Here is a 17,963-nt window from a genome sequence, read left to right as displayed (position 1 = left end):
TTCAGATAGGAACGTCATTGGCTGTGTCACGAGCCTTTGAATGGTCTTCACATCTGACCCAGTCTTGCACACAATGATGGCAAACGCCCTTGCAGCAGCACTGACGTTACTTCATCTTTTCAGAATGTGGAGCTTGAATGCTACAGAGTAACTTTGGGTGCGAGATCGTCCCCACTGTCTTCCACATGCCCACTCAACATCTATAGCCGATGTTTCTGATGCTGGTGTCTCAGGTCGATTGTCACGAAAGCTGTTTCTGCCATCCATCTCCGTTGCTTCTTGTGCTAGCACTGAACTTGAAAGACGGAAATGCAACTGCGGCTATCGACCTTAAAGGTACTATAAAGCAGTCGAGGTGGAACCTCATGTTTCGTGTGCCCTGAATTGTGTACGTCCTCAGGAGTAAAATGCCGCAAAAATTTCTCACATAGACGTTATAGCTCCCGAAAAAATGCAAATTTAAATCTACTGGCAACACTGTGGCGAAGCAGACCGACGAAACGCCAGCTCCGCCAAGTACGGCGGCGAAAATGTCTCAAGTACACGACTATGGGCCGAACAGAGCGACGTACGATGCTGAAACAAGGCCCAGGTATAGACGTTTAGCTACTGAATGCAAGATTGGGCTTGTGTTTATGTTCTTTCACACAAATTACATTTTCTCAAAAGCTAGTATTTGCAAATCCCAACAGGAAAGCCATCTGTTTATTGGTCTCCTTGTTTACAGGGTTGCTTGACAAATTGAGGACTTCTTCCCACCAGGCGTCGCCCCGACATTCTTGACTGCGTTTTTATTTACCAATTAAAAATACTTAGAGTAAACTCGTGCGCATATTACTTGTTGTGCTGAACCTTTGAATCTAGCACTCTCACGCCATGCTGATTGCATCGGTCCGACCTCGACTGCTTTATAGTACCTTTAACCAGTGACGTACTACAACGTGTGGGCAAAGTGTCATACACAGACATTCCCGGGATAATCCTCTCTGGAAGGAACATTCTGTGGTACTTGCTACTTTATCAGTTATCGCCGCAGGAAATTCACCTCGGATTTTACGGCACGTCGAAAAATACGGGGTTTTGCGGCATGCTGGTCTCCCGCGATTTTATCCGACTCGCCGGATTATGTAGGGGAATACGGGACATGAATGTGGAAAGTGTTAAAATGAGCAATGTTTCACTATATTTTACTTGGCAACTCAATGGGCTATGCCACAAATTCTATGCTACTAAAAACAGAATTGGGAAAAAAGACAAAAACACATGCACAGAAGTGCAAGAATTTCGGTTTTAAAAAAAGGAAGTACATGAAAAGGAAGTAGTAGAAAAGGATGGTGATGATGATAAGTACACACACACACACACTACGATGGCAAGTGCAGGCGATTCTTACCAAATTCCTCCTCCGTGCGACTTCGATGCAGGTATATCCATAACTTGCGATTGACATCATACTTGACGCAGGGATCTTTCTCGTAGTGCAGTCGGTCCAACGCACCACTCACGACTGTGTGAATCTATAATTATGCAATGTACCAGTGAGTTGTATGTGTGTAAGGTTAAAGGGCACATGGGAGGTACATTGTACGGCTTACTACGTAGTTTCATTCATTTGCGCTACAAGTACAGCATTACAAACTTTCAGAGATGATATATTCTCCAAGTGTTTATTTGCTGAGATCAGCCGACAGATTACCTGCTGATCACTTGCCAGGGCCAAATACTGAGAATCCTTCAAAAGCTCACAGATGTCGGCTCGTGTTCCTTCACCGTTTGGCAAGCGAGCTGCGGCATCACGCACTGAAACCAGGACGTTAGTTGATTAAGTCAGTTCAGTGATTAAAAACTCAATTTTGTCACTATGTATTTTGAGACAACCCCAATTTTCTAACCTCTCAGGTCTGCATGATACACCAGCACAGTGCACATCAACATAATTTGATAAACGGTTTTCTAAAAAAAAAAAAAAAAACAGTAATTCTAAAAATCTTGGACATTATGTAAGAACAGTGGGAAAAATTGCTTTTGAATCATGAAAATAAATAATGTGAGTCTGTAATGCTCGTAAAAAAAATTAATCACGAAAAGATTGTCATTTATAAACGTGGTGTAGAGAACCACATATTCCCATTGCATCAAGAATAATCGCACATTCAAAAGCAGTTCCTACAACATCAACAACACTACTTCTAAATAAAGCTTTAAAAAAAGTGTGTTACTAACAAGCTCTTTATTCAACCAATGCACTCGATAGCCTAGGTAGTACCCATGTCACACGGGCAGTCCTGAATAATCATTGAAACCAATTACCATCGAACATGCGCGCAGCGCCACCAAGTGTGTGATGCGTCAACTTCTAAAGGGCATTGGATCCAGTGTTCCCTGACAGGTTGACACATTACACACTTGGTGGCACTACACGCGTGTTTGATGGCCATTGGTTTCAATGATCATTGAAGACTGCCCATGTTACAAAGCTATAATATCCATATGTATGTAGTCTGGTAGTGCACGTAATTTTTATCTACAAAACCCGCACATTCTCGCAGCTTGAAGTATGCGTGCCCTACCTAAAGAGAGTATGGTGACAAACGGAGGACGGTCTGAAACTAGGAGCGAGTGTTCGCGTGCCTTGTTGACTCCACTCTCTTTGCCGTAAACTCCCTTGACTGGACCCACGACGGCCTCATAGCCATGCACACGGAAGGTGAAGGCTTTGTGGGGGTTTTGATAACGCACACATTCCTGCAAGCAGGAGATCCAGATTGTTAGGTTAAAAAGATATATTTTAACGTTGAGCACAAGATTATGGGACTAGAGAATTAAAGAAGTAAGGAATTCTGAATGAGTGGCCGTAGTTCCCGTTTCGTCACACATACCTTCAGGATACTACGGGCTCATAGGTTGCCAAGGACAAGTCGGTACTTTCAACACCATTCAACACCGCATCATAGGTGTGCCTTAATCACAGCCCCATCAAATCACAACAACATCCATCATTCGACTTCAACATCATAACCCATCACTGGACATCAACTTCAAACCCATCATTCAACTTCCTTCAAAGCCCATCACTGGACGTCACTTCAACTTCAAAATCATGTCACATCATAGGCCATCGTTCAAGATCAACTGCAGCACCACATCGCATCACAGCCCATCACTCATCATCACATCCATGAATTTGCCAATCTCTATTCCCAGGTACCAAATATAGGCAGACGTAGGTCGACTCACATTAAAGGCAAAACTAGATGAACTAAGAGAGATGAGGCAAGCTAGCTGGTGTATACGTGAAAAAAGCATGATTTCCTGAAGCGTGAGGCATCACAAGAAGACAAACACTACAGAGTGGACAGGACAGAGACAAGTCCTGTCCAGTGTCCACTTCTTAATGCTTGTCTCACTCCTTGTAATGCCTCAAACTCATAGAAATGAGGCTCTTTTCAGGTAAAACCACTCGTTTCACTGTATTTACTCACAGAATTAACACACTTTTTGACGTGCATACAACTTCTAAATCAAAAGTTAAGCGACACGAAAACAGACGTTTTAAAACGTTAACATATAAACCGCACGCAGTACAGTTGAGTTGCGTATGCACAGAAGTAGGGCACAAGTTTATGAGCCTGCCAACAACATCGGGCTTCAGTAAAAACGGTGAAGTGCAAGCAACAGCAGTTTCCTGTCGTTCTGGCGTGCGCAATCACCATACACTTTTTGAAGTATACACCTCCCAGACATCAAATCAAAATCCCCCCACCCCCCCTGCCCCCGCTAAACTGCACACGGGAGGGACACCGCCCCTTCCTCAGGCGAAGTGTGCACAGTAAACTTGGGCTAACGTTATCTTAACCTAAACCACAATCTGCCTGTGCTTGTCCTGCAGCATGGGAATTTCGTAAAGCAGGCTTCGCCTCATGCAGGGTAGCATCAGGTGAAGCCCACTTTCGGAAGGTGTCGTTCATATTCGGTGAATACAGTAGTCGAATATCCGGAAACCCGAATATTCGAATCGTCGAATCGAATACTTGATGCGATTGATTCGATTCGTGATTGATATTCCATTCGAATTCGAGAACTCGAATATCCGCACACCCCGAAAAGCAAGGGATTCTGTGGAATACTCTGCCAAACGAAGGATTCTGCGATGAATTCCGAATTCCACGAAATTTTGCGGAATCGTGGAAAACCGAGGGCCTTAGTTATAACTCTTGAACCGTTGCAGCTGGGGCAAAATAGGTGGCCACGATGATGAGTCCACCTTCAAATTGCACCGCACACCAGTCACCCACGCCTTCGCAGGCAGCAAAGAGGTCTGGGGTGAAGCGTGTTCCCCATCTAGCATGCAGATGGCCACCCCGGCCGCGAGAGGCACAGCTATGCTGAAACCCCTTCACTTGCAACGCTTTGTTGGGGTCCATCCGCGTTTCTGATGGAAAATATTGGTATCATTCTAAAATCCGCATCAAAAGAAATCAACCAACTAAAATATTGAAGAAAAAGGATAGGCAACGATTGTTCATGTTCCTTTCCTCTGAGTAGAAGAGGTCTGTCGTAACACTTTTGCGTCTTCATTTTTGGCCAACGGCTCGATTCAAAAGGCCCAGCATGTGCTGTCCCCCCACCGCGAGTCGCGCGACACCGCTGTAAAGCAAGCTTCACCTAAAGCACGCATGCGGTTCGGTGAAGCCAACTTGCGGACTTGATGACGGCAGTGGCTCTGTCACTGTACAGTGACGAAATGTCGCTTCGGGAAATAGAGGAAATAGAGGTTGATGTTATCAGGCAGAGCTAGAAGCGTGTTAGGAAAGGATCGACAAATTTTTCCACCCCACTAGTGCTTAGTAAAGTTTCTTTTGAAGCGAAATTAGTTTTTTCAGACTGCTCGATTATTCGGACTTTTGCACGATCCCCGCCGAGTCCAAAAAATCGGACGGCGACTGTAATTGAAATGAGCATATAGAAGTCCTGGATGTGTGTGTACCCTGCAGCTTGCACCCTTCGTTTTCGTGACCCTCAAATCGGCTTTGGGGGTCATAAACCTTATCTCGTTTTTTCGCTATATCGAGGCCGCGGCTAAAAAGTATTTCGTTGTACCGGGAGATAAGATACATTGATCTCGATGGCCCTCTGCCTCCGCCAAATTATTTCGCTCTATCACGTTTTTCGATATATCGCGTTTCGTTGTAACAGGGTTTGACTGTAGTGTCTGCCGAACGATGTTGCGGGAAACACAACGTTAAAAAGTTCCAACGTACTCACTTCTCGGGTCGTGAGCAGGTAGAAGATACATAGTAAGTGTGCATTCCCTGCACTTTGGTTTCATCTAAGTTCGCTTCTGATCAAACAAATATTTTACGTGACTTCAGGAAATTCGTGTCGTCGAGTCTCTACTGCATTAGTTTGAGGTTCATAACTCGTGTTGGCTAGTGAGACGTCCAGCCAATATACCAGTTACACTACACACACTAAAACAGATTTGGAAAAGAACACAAGGAAACCCCCACCTGATCGCGATACCTAAGCCTTTCTTCATCAGTGGTGGGGCGTACGGTCCAGTCTGTCGTTCTGCAATGAAGAAATTAAGTTTTTGACAGAGAATTATTTTCATCCAGCAAAAGCATAGGCCTAGTACAGTCTCAACGTGCAACGGAATAACCAGAGTGAATTAAAAAAAAAAAAGAAAGTCGTACGATTTTGGAGGTGGTGGTGAGCCTTGAGTTGCCTCTAGGGCATCCATGGCAACATCTTCTCTGTGCTGCAGCCAGTGCTGGCACAGCGCAAGTGTCTGGGCGTCAGAGTCTCGTCCAGCCCCAATCCATTGCCATTGCTGCTGTTTTTCTTTGTAATCAAGGTAAGGGACAAAGTCATCCGGCAGTATGCCTGCAGAAAAAAAAGGCAATTGTGCGGCTCCAGTGCAAGCTCTTGACCTCTTAAAGTAGCACAGAAGTCATTTTTAACACCCAATTTTCTTCCCATAAAACTGTTAAGTAGGCCAGTAAGATGCACCGTGCGAAGTAATTTACACCACATAGTCATAATTATCGCAGAAATTGAATTTAAAATATGCCGCAAAAAGCGACCGTGCGCAACGGTGGCGATGAGCAGTACCAGCCTGTGATCTGCCTGGAACCTTGCGCTGACGCTATAAGGAGAACGCTCGCTGATTGGCCTAGAGGAATGTCGTCTGCTACTCCGCTGTCGTCTGCTACTCGGCTGTTCGGGGTTCTGATAAAGCCTTTCTCCTCGCTCGGTAATGCTCCGGCCGCTCCTTCTATCCCCAATTCTCCGGGAAAACTGGCAAAACAGGTTTACGGCGGCAAAGGGACAAGGTGCTGACCCCCACTACCCGGCAAACCAGAACGAGTCTCCTTATGCTGTCATCGGTGACGTGCCATCGTACCTCCTCATCCTCGTTATAGCTGGAGTGGCGAGTTAAGGGTGAACGCGCAGAGCTATGTTTATGTGAGTTTTTTTCTGGGAAACAAATTGCACACATCAAAACCTTTCGCGCTATTCGGTATAATGACACGCACACTTTCATCAGATGTCTCAATCAGAAATTTTTTTGGATGGCCCTCTGTACTCCTTTAAAGGAGCAGTGAAATCCTCTTCCACAAAAACGCAAAGAAAAGAGAAAGAAAGAGAAAAAGAAAAAAAGTCAGCTTTGGTTGTGGCTGTGTTGTGTTGGCATTCATGTATATGACTTGAGGAAAGGCCGTGTCTACGCTGTCTGTAACGGATCCCGGCCGTAAACAAGCTGGAAGGGGCTAAACTGAGTCGTAGATTGAACTGCGGTGTTTGGGGTTAGGTTGCATAAGGTATCACGGTAAGGTAACATGCCAGGAGGTCTGCTGTGTTGTGTAACATAGGTGGATAGCACATCAGCTAGTGTACGGTTGAATCGTTCAATCGGGTCATGGGTCTGAAGGTGGTAGGTCGTTGTTGGTCGACGAAGAACGAAGCTACATCGCATCATACCTGACATCAAATTTGTAGGCTCAGTGAAGAGCAGGAAACACTGCCCTGTAAATTTAAAGAGTAGGGGCTTCCCACAGAGCACTAAAGCCATGGACTACAAATTGCAAACTTTTAGTGCAAAAGGCACATGACTGAATTAAAATCGGAGCACGAAACACGGACAAGAACACACAGACGACACTTGCTCCGACATGGAGCAAGTGTCGTCTGTGTGTTCTTCATGTGTGTCTGTGTGTTCAGTCATGTACCAACAGGCCCACTCTGCCATTTTGACAAAAGGCACATGTTGTAAAATTTGAAGGAATATTCAATATTCAATTCAGTATTCAGCATCCCCCCCCAAAACAAAGAAGAAAACTACTGTAAAACCCGCGGATAGCGATATCGCGTATAATGATATCCCTCGTAAAACGATTGTTCATGACTTTACCGTCAAAATGTACATTGTTTCTATGGAGAAACGACCCGCGTATAGTGATGGAGACCGCGGTTCCGAGTACTCGTATAACGATGTTGGGCGCTGTTCCATGCGCGTAACCTTGCAGCGAAAATCGCCGCGATAAGATACAGTAGAGTCTCGATGATACAAATATCACGGGGTAGCGGAAAAAATTCGCATCATCCGGAATTCACATCAAAAGAATTAAACCAAACTAAAAAGTGAGGCAAGAAAATAGACACCGACTGTTCATTTTCCAATACTGCCAGTGAAAGAGGTAGGTGGTAACGCTTTTTTTGTCTCCGTATTTGGCCAATGCTGCTCAAATTCGCGAGATGATTCAAAAGGCCTAGCACGTGCTTTCCGAACACCCGCGAGTTGCGCGACAGTGTTCTAAAGCGAGCTTCACCTAAAGCACACAGGCGTTAGGTGAAGCCGACTTGCGGAATGGGGACGTGTAGTGTTGCCAGAAGTTGTCCTGCGCTATGTTCCCTGGTTCCCTCCACGAGTTCTGATCGCTGCTTTCCCAAGCCAGTGCGATGTCACACAACTTAGCGTTTTTTTTAGCATCTGTTTCTTTTTCTTTTGCTACACGCGGGGTGACGCGCGACTTTTCGGGGACGCGCTAGTTACGTCATCTCTCGTTTAACGATGTATCCCGTATAATGATGGAATTCGCGATTACCGTCAATATCGTTATACGCGGGTTTCACTGTACTTGCTAATGAATGCCAGCTGTGTGCATCTGTGTCTGGCTTGCATCATCACGTCTTAATGGACGTGTTTTATCACTAAGTTCAACTGAATGGTGATAATGTAATCGAGATTCTATTTGTATCATGCTCAAACACGGGTGAGGCTCTCACCAATTGAGTCCCCTGCGAGGAACTTGAGAGCAGACGAGACCAGGTCCCCCCAGCTGTCTCTCTGGCTTGTCCATGGGTGGACAGCAGCGCCTGCGGAACAGCTCCAGGCTCGTACACGCTCCTCCAGTTTGGCAGCGGACATCTTCTGCTCAGCTGTTTCGTTGAAGAGGTTGCGGAGCAACGAGAAAAAGCAGACAGGTCCACCGCTGCTGCTGATCGGGCTGTGGGTTCCTGCGGGCGGCGCTGACAGAGGGACAGACGCAAGAACCTCGTCACTGCACACACTAGATGAAAAAACAAAAAAAAGCAAAAAAAAAAAAAAACACGCTATTGTGAGACTGAACCTGCGAGCAAACCAGAACTATAACATTGTACAGCAGTAAGCAAACGTCAAGTTTTGCCCAAAAATTAGGCACATCCGCTACCAAAACGTTGCAGGTACAGTCGCCGACCGATTTTTCGGACCCCGATATTTCGGACATGCTCGATTATTCGGACTCGTTCATAGAGGTGATGTATAGGAACGTCCAAAATTTCGGACGCCGTGCAGCTCCGTCACTCGATATTTCGGACTCTGTTTGCCCAATCCGCGAATTTCTCTCATGGGGTGAAGGAAAACATTGGTATCGTCCGAAATTCGTATCGAAAGAAATCAACCAACTAAAATATTGAGGCAAAAAAATGGGCAGTGATGATTGTTGATTTTCCGTTCCTCTGAGTAGAAGAGGTCTAAAGCAAGCATGCGTTAGGTGAAGCCGACTTGCGGACTTGACGACGGCGGTGCCTCTGTCAGTGTACTTGCAGTGACGAAATGTCGCTTCGAAAAATAGAAGCTGATGTTATCAGGCAGAGCTGGAAGCGCGTTAGGAAAGCATCGACAAATTTTTCCAGCCTACTAGGGCTTAGTAAAGTTTATTTTGAAGCGAAACTCGTTTTTTTCGGACTGCTCGATTATTCGGACTCTTGCGCGATCCCCGCCGAGTCCGAAAAATCGGACGGCGACTGTAATTGAAATGAACATATAGAAGTCCTGGATGTGTGTGTATCCCGCTACACAGGCACGTCTTACACAGATCATAACATGGTTCGTGCAACATGCACTTACGGTGTCCTAGGGGACTGCGGGGCATGCTCACTGCCAACATCCATTTCTTCTTCGTCGGAATCTACGATGTTTGGCGTCATCATCATGTGAGGAGGAGTCTCGGGCTTCACCGTGGCTGCAGGTGGAGTCATAGCGGGCAAAACTGCAGCACTCTCCGTTCCTGCAGGCACTGAGGTAGAACTGGTTGTTGGAACCAGTGTTGTACTGGATGCCGGCAACTGTGGCAGTTGCTGTTGAGGTTGCCATTTTGCCTTCTTGCTTCGGCTGCCGTCTGCGTTCAAAATTCAATGAGCGTTCAAAGCATAAACGCACTACAGCAGAATCTCGATGATACGATAATGAATTTCAGGGCGATACGAATTATTTTCCAGTTTCGGACGGAATTCCTACTTTTCCCATGCATTAGTACTACAATTCAGATGATGCGAATGCGTTATCTTGTGTTTACGGATACGAACGAGCTGAGGAGACGACAGAGGTCGTTCCTCCCGTTGATGCGAGAGCGTGCCAGTCATGCTTCTCCTCCTTTTGAGGAGGGAGGGAGATTCTCACCATCCTCACCACAAACATCATTACATTATGTTATGAAATAATAGCAATGAGTCTCCTTTTGGTGGCGGAGGAGATACGATCAAAGGGATTACATGACCCTGAACCTCATCACCTTACCTCTGTTTGGATCTTTTTATCTCCTTGTCCTCACAAGAATAAACCGCAAAGCTGTGTAATGCTGCATCGGCTTAGGAAAAGAGCGTAGGGGGACAATTTCAGGACAACTGCTGGCAATATTAGGTGTTACCATTCCGCAAGTCGGCCTCACCTAATGCCTGTGCGCTTTAGGAGAAGGTCGCCTTACGACACACGGGTTTCCACCCGTGTGTCGTAAGCCGAGCTTCTCGGCCTTTTGAATCATCTCACAAATTTCGGGCAGCATTAGCCAAGAACGAGTCGCGCACTCGTAAAGCAGGCTTCTCCTAAAGCACACAGGCATTAGGTAAAGCCGACCTGCGGAATGGTGACGTGCAATGTTGTCAAAAACTGTCCCCTCCACGTGTTCTGGTCGCTGTTTTCATCACACAATTTCGCGGTTTATTGTTGCGAGGGAAGGTAAAAAGGTCAAAACAGAGATAAGGTTCCATGTCTGTTGTAGGTTGAATGTCTGAGGTGCATTGATCAGACCAACGAAATTCTACCAACAAACAAGATTGCTAGTATTTTCAGGCCGCTTTTCTTTCAAACATCCGTTTTAACGAAGTTACCTTTACAACGAAGATTTTCCGCGGTCTCCTGAAGTTTGTTATAAATGTGTTTGACTGTAGTATAATCACACTGTGCGATGTGGAAAGGCAAGTGCAATGCAAATCCTCATTTAGCAAAGGAGCAAAAAGCGGGGTCACTCTTGTTTTGTATGTTTGTTGCTCCTTTGCTAAATGAAGATGCATCAACTAGCTGACACTGCTTTTGATGCGATGTAAATACTGCCGCCAGTAATACTTTTTCTAGCTGATGAGAGCATGGTGACTCACCTAGACGCAAAGAAGTGGGCTTGCGTGACAAATTTGTCCTGGCGATGACATCCTCGAGGGTAATGTTTGTAGTGTCCAATTCGTCCTCTTCCTACAAGTTAATATAGTATGAGTTATGGGTACCTTTCATGTAACAACAGAGCAGGCAGAGAAGCATCAATCTGCTAACGACCCAAAGAGGCACTGTGTTGCACGTGTGACACCCAGCCGCTGTTTCTTCCATAGTTACAGTAAAACCAGCGGATAGCGATATCGCGTATAACGATATCTCCCGTAAAACGATGGTTCATGATTTTACTGTCAAAATATACATTGTTTTTATGGGTAAAACGACCCGATAGCGATGGAGAACGCGGTTCCGAGTACTCGTATAACGCTGTTGGACGCTGTCCTGTGCGCGTAACCTCGCGGCGATTTTCGCCGCGATAAGATACAGTAGAATCTCGATGATACGAATCTCACGGGGTAGCGGAAAAAATTCGTATCATCCGAAATTCACGTAAAAAAAATTAAACCAAAATAAAAACTGAGGCAATAAATTAGACAGCGACTGTTCATTTTCCAGTACTGTCAGTGAAAGAGGTAGGTGGCAACGCTTTTGTGTCTCCGTATTTGGCCAATGCTAATCAAACTCGCGAGATGATTCAAAAGGCCTAGCACGTGCTTTCCACCCGGGAGTCGCGCGACAGTGTTCTAAAGCTGGCTTCTCCTAAAGCACGCAGGCGTTAGGTGAAGCCGACTTGAGGAATGGTGACGTGTAGTGTTGCCAGAAGTTATCCTGCTATGTTCTCGGCTATTTTCCCAAGTCAGTGCAATGTCACACAACATCGCGTTTTTTAGAATCTGTTTCTTTTTCTTTTGCTACACGCGGGGTGGCGCGCAACTTTTCGGGGACGCGCTATTTTAGGTCAGCCCTCGTTTAACGATGTACCCCGTATAACGATGGAACTCGCGATTACCGTCAATATCGTTATACGCGGGTTTCACTGTATATACAGGCTGAAGTTTTAGGGTTTAACCCGATTCTTCCCCGAATTTGCACCCTGAATTGAAGGTTGCCTCTTCAGGGTGAAACACGATTTTTACCCGGTAAAGTGCCCTCACTGAGACGTCTGTAGGAATGCACACAATCTTGTTCGGCAGCAAACGCAGTTACATCACCATTTGTACCAAACCAGTACAGTTAATTTGAGTAACTGAGCCTGGTTTCACCCCGAATTTAGCATACTGGAAGTTTTTTTCACCCGAACTTGCATGAATTTAGAGCACATGTTTATTACTAGAGCCTGAAGTTTTCGGGAAATATTTTTTCCTACATTCGGGGGTAAAAATCGGATAAATAAACGTGTGCACTAAATTCATGCAAATTCGGGTGAAAAAACTTCCAGTACGCTAAATTCGGGGCGAAATTAGGCTCAGTTACTCAAATTAACTGTACTGGTTTGGTACAAATGGTGATGTAACTGCATTTTTCTGCCAAACAAGTAAGTTAGTGCATTCCTACAAACATCCCAGTGAGGGCAATTTGCCGGGTAAAAATCGGGGTTTCACCCTAAAGAGGCAACCTTCAATTCGGGGTGCAAATTCGGGGAAGAATTGGGTAAAACCCTAAAACTTCAGGCTCTAATCACGTTACAAATCTGTCTGGCTGGATTCAGGGAGGCAGGCGCTACTTTAACAAGTGGATTTAGTCAACTGTTCCACGATTTTCATGCAGTTGGGTATAACAACAGAGGAAGGCTCACCATGCCAACAAGCCGCTTCTGTCGATGCAGCGCTAGCATGTCCCGAAACCGTTCTTCAGTTATCTCCGAAAGCGTAAGACACTTGCTCAGGAAACGGCCGCAATCTGGAAAGGCAGAAAAGTTTCAATGGAGATGTCGGTTACACAGTTCAGTACGATTCTCCACAAGCTTTCTAAATCTCCATGAAGAAGGTACTAATACAGTCGCCGTCCGATTTTTCGGACTCGGCGGCGATCGCGCAAAAGTCCGAATAATCGAGCGATCCGAAAAAACGAATTTCGCTTCAAAATAAACTTCACGGAGCCCTAGTAGGGTGGAAAAATTTGTGCTTTCCTAACGCGCTTCCAGCTCTGCCTGATAACATCAGCTTCTATTTCCCGAAGCGACATTTCGTCAATGTACACTGTCAGAGGCACCACCGTCATCAAGTCCGCAAGTCGGCTTCGCCTAACGCATGCGTGCTTTGGGTGAAGCTCGCTTTACAGCGCTGTCGCGCGACTCGCGGGCGGTGAGCACGTGCTGGGCCGTTGGCCAAATCGAAGACGAAAGGCGCCACGACAGACCTCTTCTACACAGAGGAATGGAAAATGAACGATCATCACTGCCTATTCTTTTGCCTCAATATTTTAGTTGGTTGATTTCTTTCGATACGAATTTCGGACGATACCAATATTTTCCGTCACCCCAAGAGAGAAATTCGCTGGTTGGGCAAACAAGAGTCCGAAATATCGAGTGACGGAGCTGCACGGCGTCCGAAATTTTTGACGCTCTTATACATCAACTCTATGGGACCCGCGGCCGTTCCACGAACGAGTCCGAATAATCGAGCATGTCCGAAAAATCGGGGTCCGAAAAATCGGTCGGCGACTGTACAGCACACATATGATAAGCTATATCAATGAAAATTTATGCCAATGTAGCTGCTTCATTGCAGGAGTGGATCCAGAATTGAAGTCTGGAGGTGCCACTTTTAAATTGGTATTTCATGCAGAACTCTGTGCGCTAACCACTTGTTATCTTGCACACATCCATGGTGGTCATTCTTTGTCGAATGACGCCAGAAGGTGGTGGCATATCCACATGTTTCATTTGCCCTTTCCTCTTCCCCCATTGCCTTACTAGTTGAGAGAATGCTATGGAAACTTTGCAGAGGAGACTGTGCTTCACGTAGCCTCAAGAATAATCGGAGTTTGTGTTTAGGTTGTGACGAAACTGTGAGATTTTGTGGGTTCGCACAATGCTCGTTAGCTCAATGGAGGTGCCAAAGATATACTTTCAGTATCAGCAGTGGATGTTCAGGAAAGATAACTGGTGCATAGGCTAGTCAGAAGACTATAACACACAGTGAATATCACTGGAAGTTGCCCAACTTGGGTCCAAACTGTAGTCATAACAAAGTGCTTAGATATTGTCTCCAATAATGAAATAAATCATTGATAACGACTAATACATAAACAAAAACAACATAACAACATAAACATAGGGCAGGAGAAGACACAGTGAATCTAACAGAATATTTGCTATTCACTAATGATGAAAGACATATGTTGTGTCTGAAAAAAAAAACAACAACAAAAAAAAACAACAACAACATGCTATCAAGACATCACTAAATGGCAACTCAAATTGTGGAATCAAACTAACTTGTGAAACACTTGGAAAAAAAAGAAAAAACACACAAAAAAACACAAACTTACTTGTGTCACAGCGACCCTGTGGTGAAGAGAGTGTAGACGTCACACGACACATGTCTGGGCTGAGAGAGGCCTCGAAGTTCTGCAGCTGCTTGCGGTACTTCTTCAGCAGCCTCGGCTGGCCACCTTCTACGAGAGAGATACCGAGAGTGTCGGGAGAGCGGCGATACAAGCAAGTCCACGGAAATGGTACAAATTCACCCCACACAACCATCGCCCCCACAGGGAGACAGGTAGTCTCGGTAGTCTCACCGGGATAGTTGTCGTCCTCATCCGACGTGGTGGGGTCGCCGAGGCGGTCCCGTAGGTCCTGCAGTTCCGTGAAGTAGCGCCACCTGGCCCTCTGTGCCACGGGCACTCGGAGCGTCTTCCCCTGGCAGCCCCTGGAGACCTGCAACGTGGACATGTGACGACTGCCTCCTGCCCCTTGCCAGGGACCCCACTCCAGGGCTGCCTCCAAAAGCCTCTGTAAGGTCAGAGCTGCTTTATGTAGCTTGGCCGTATTTTCTTTGTTATTCATAATTCAAGCCTGAAGTTTTAGGGTTTTACCCGATTCTTCCCCGAATTTGCACCCCAAATTGAATGTTGCCTCTCTAGTAGGGGTGTGTGAATATTCGAAATATTCTATATTCGTACCGAATAACGGTACCGCACTATTCGTATTCGAACCGAATAACATTTCATCGAATACCCTAATATATTCGAAATTCCGCAAGCTGGTTTCAACTGATGCCTCTGAGCATTTGGCGAAGCCTACTTTACAATCCTGCACCTCAAATATATCCTGCAAGGTGGCTTCACCTCATGCTTCTGAGTGTTAGGTGAAGCTTACTTTACAGGTTTGCGCGTGCGGACTTGACGATATCCTGCAAGTTGGCTTCGCCTCATGTCTCCGAGCATCAGGCGAAGCCTAGTTTACACTTCTGCCAGTGCCGCGGGGTTGCAGGCATGGTTTAAAAGTGCGATTTGAGGGATCCCTGAAAACTGCCACTTTTGAGAAATATTTTAGCAAATGTTGGCAGGGATCCTTAAGTTAGTTTAATTATTTTGAGCTACGGCTGGACCAGCTATGACGCCATAGAAAGAGGGATTTAATCACACAGCCAGCTACTTTATGTCTGGAATTACAATTTTCAGGACAATTCTAGCACAAACGTATTCATCAATGAAATATGTGTATATAGTTCGCAGTCAGTCTCCACAAACTACAACTGAGCACCAGGTTTCAATGCAAGCTTTTGCTTACTATTCAGCAATAAGCACACATTTTTGTGTGGTATTCGACATTATTCGATTCGCTACTATTCGAAGATTTTATTATTCGTTTCGTATTCGATTCGAACCCAAAAATCACTATTCGCACAGCCCTACTCTTTAGGGTGAAACCCGATTTTTACCTGGCAAACTGCCCTCACTGGGATGTCTGCAGGAACGTACTAATTTACTTGTTTGGCAGAAAAAATTCAGTTACATCACCGTTTGTACCAAACCCCAACAGACAGTTTGAGTAACTGAGCCCGATTTCACCCCAAATTTAGCATACTGGAAGTTTTTTCACCCGAATTTGCACGAATTTAGTGCACACGTTTATTTACCAGATTTTTACCCCCCGATTTTAGAAAAAAAATATTTCCCGAAATCTTCTGGCTCTATTCATAATTAGGGCCTGACTTTTTCGGGTTTTATTTTTGGCCAAATTCGGGGGGTAAATATGGGGTGACATTTTTCATTTGAAAATTCGGGTGTATTCGGGTTAAATCCCGTTACGGCATATTCTGTCGTGGAAGCGTATACGAAGAGGGGAGTCAAGTCCTGTAGATCACATAAACAAAATACAGAAACCGACACTGAAGATCTTCAGTGTCGGTTTCTGTATTTTGTTTACATATTCTGTCGTCTGGAATTCGGGTGTATTCGGGTGATTTTTTTTTTATATAAAAATTTGTCTTAACATGGAGCTAATGGTTAGCAATGTTATCAAACTTTATTTTAATGCACGCTTATGAGTGTGCCACACGACCCGGATGTTTTTGGGTAGATTCGGGTTAAACCCGAATTTTACAGATTTCGTTCGGGGGGTAAATATCGGGTGGATACGGGTTTAACCCTAAAAAGTCAGGCCCTATTCATAATACGAAGTTTCTAAGGTTTTATTTTTTTTCAGTCTCCACTTGCCTTCCTTGAGATGAGAACCTCCTGTAATAAATTGCAATGGTACTTCCGCTGGTGAACCTTGTAATCTCGGTAGCTGGCCTTTCGAACGAGGGCTGCCGTCTTGGCAATGTCCGGCACCAGCATTCCATCTGTAATTGCGTTCCAGTTTTAATTAGCCAAAACGCCACACAAACACGTCACATCTGAGCGACACAATTTTGCCAGCAGCGGTTCTTGACCCAGCTGCACGGGAATCGAACAGACCTCGAAGCTTCTCGAAGAACTGGTGAACAGGGTTGCCAAACCTGAAGTTCTGTCTACTGAGGAGACGTCTGAAGTGAAGAAAAAAATAAGTTATTGATACGATAATTTCTCAGCAGTTATTAGTCGACATAATCTGTGTTAGGATAGTACAAAAATTCGGATGTATCTGAATATGCATAGACCCTGATGTTTTAGGGTTAAACCCGATTTTTCCCCGAATTTGCACCCCGAATTGAGGTTCACCTATCTAGGGTTAAACCCGATTTCTACCTGCAAAACTGCACCTAGGCTAGGCACCTCAAGGCATCGACATACTAGTTTCTCACAAAATATGCGACTGCCCCTTACTTCGGGCACTCTGGATAAACGGTATAGTGAACGTTTATTCTACAATAATGCCCAATTTCTCCCCGAACTTAGTCTGATGGTAATTTTTCTGCCCAAATTTGCACGAATTTTCGGCACCAATTTATTGACCCGATTTCTACCCCCCGAATTTGGAAAAATATAAAACCCGAAAACTTCAGGGTCTAAATATGCATTCCTGAAAGAGCAACAACATGCCATTAGCATTGCTTAGAACCAGAGCTGTGCGAATATTGAAAATTTCGAATATGAAACGAATATCTTATGCTATTCGAATACTATTCGCAACTTATTTACAGATTCGAAATTTTCGAACACTGAAGCAAGATATCGCTGCCGCCATTCTGCAAGTCGGCTTCACCTCATCACATCCAAGAGTTATGCAAAGCCCACTTCACGTTGCCACCAATGTTCTTTTGGTGTGCGCCTCCATTCTGCAAGTCGGCTTGATCGCATTACGCTCAAGCGTTAGGTGAAGCCCGCTTTACATTGTTTGTAATATTCTGTCACATAAACAAAATACAGAAACCGACACTGAAGATTTTTGTTTAAGTTTAATTTGTACAAGCTTTCGCGTGGAGGTCCACGCTTCCTCACGTACAAAGTGAAGTGGTGACACACATAAGTATATATAGTATAGCCATATACACTACTAAACATACTGCTGCACAAGCTGCTTCTTTGTGCAGCTGCTTCTTTCTTCTTTGTGCTGCTTCTTTCTCTGCACTGCTGCTTCTTTGTGCAGCAGTATGTTTAGTCGTGTATATGGCTATACTATATATACTTATGTGTGTCACCACTTCACTTTGTACCTGAGGAA

At 45.1% G+C, this 17,963-nt stretch overlaps 1 pseudogene; it reads right to left on the bottom strand.

Moving 5' to 3' along the window:
• LOC135386245 (nuclear factor related to kappa-B-binding protein-like) overlaps positions 1-17,963 on the bottom strand; it is a 32,498-nt pseudogene that overhangs the window by 11,520 nt on the left and 3,015 nt on the right.

The sequence above is a fragment of the Ornithodoros turicata genome, chromosome 2, assembly GCF_037126465.1.
Source record: "Ornithodoros turicata isolate Travis chromosome 2, ASM3712646v1, whole genome shotgun sequence".
Taxonomy (NCBI): domain Eukaryota; kingdom Metazoa; phylum Arthropoda; class Arachnida; order Ixodida; family Argasidae; genus Ornithodoros; species Ornithodoros turicata.
Note: the sequence above shows the minus strand (reverse complement) of the source record. Positions and strands in the feature narration are given on the sequence as shown.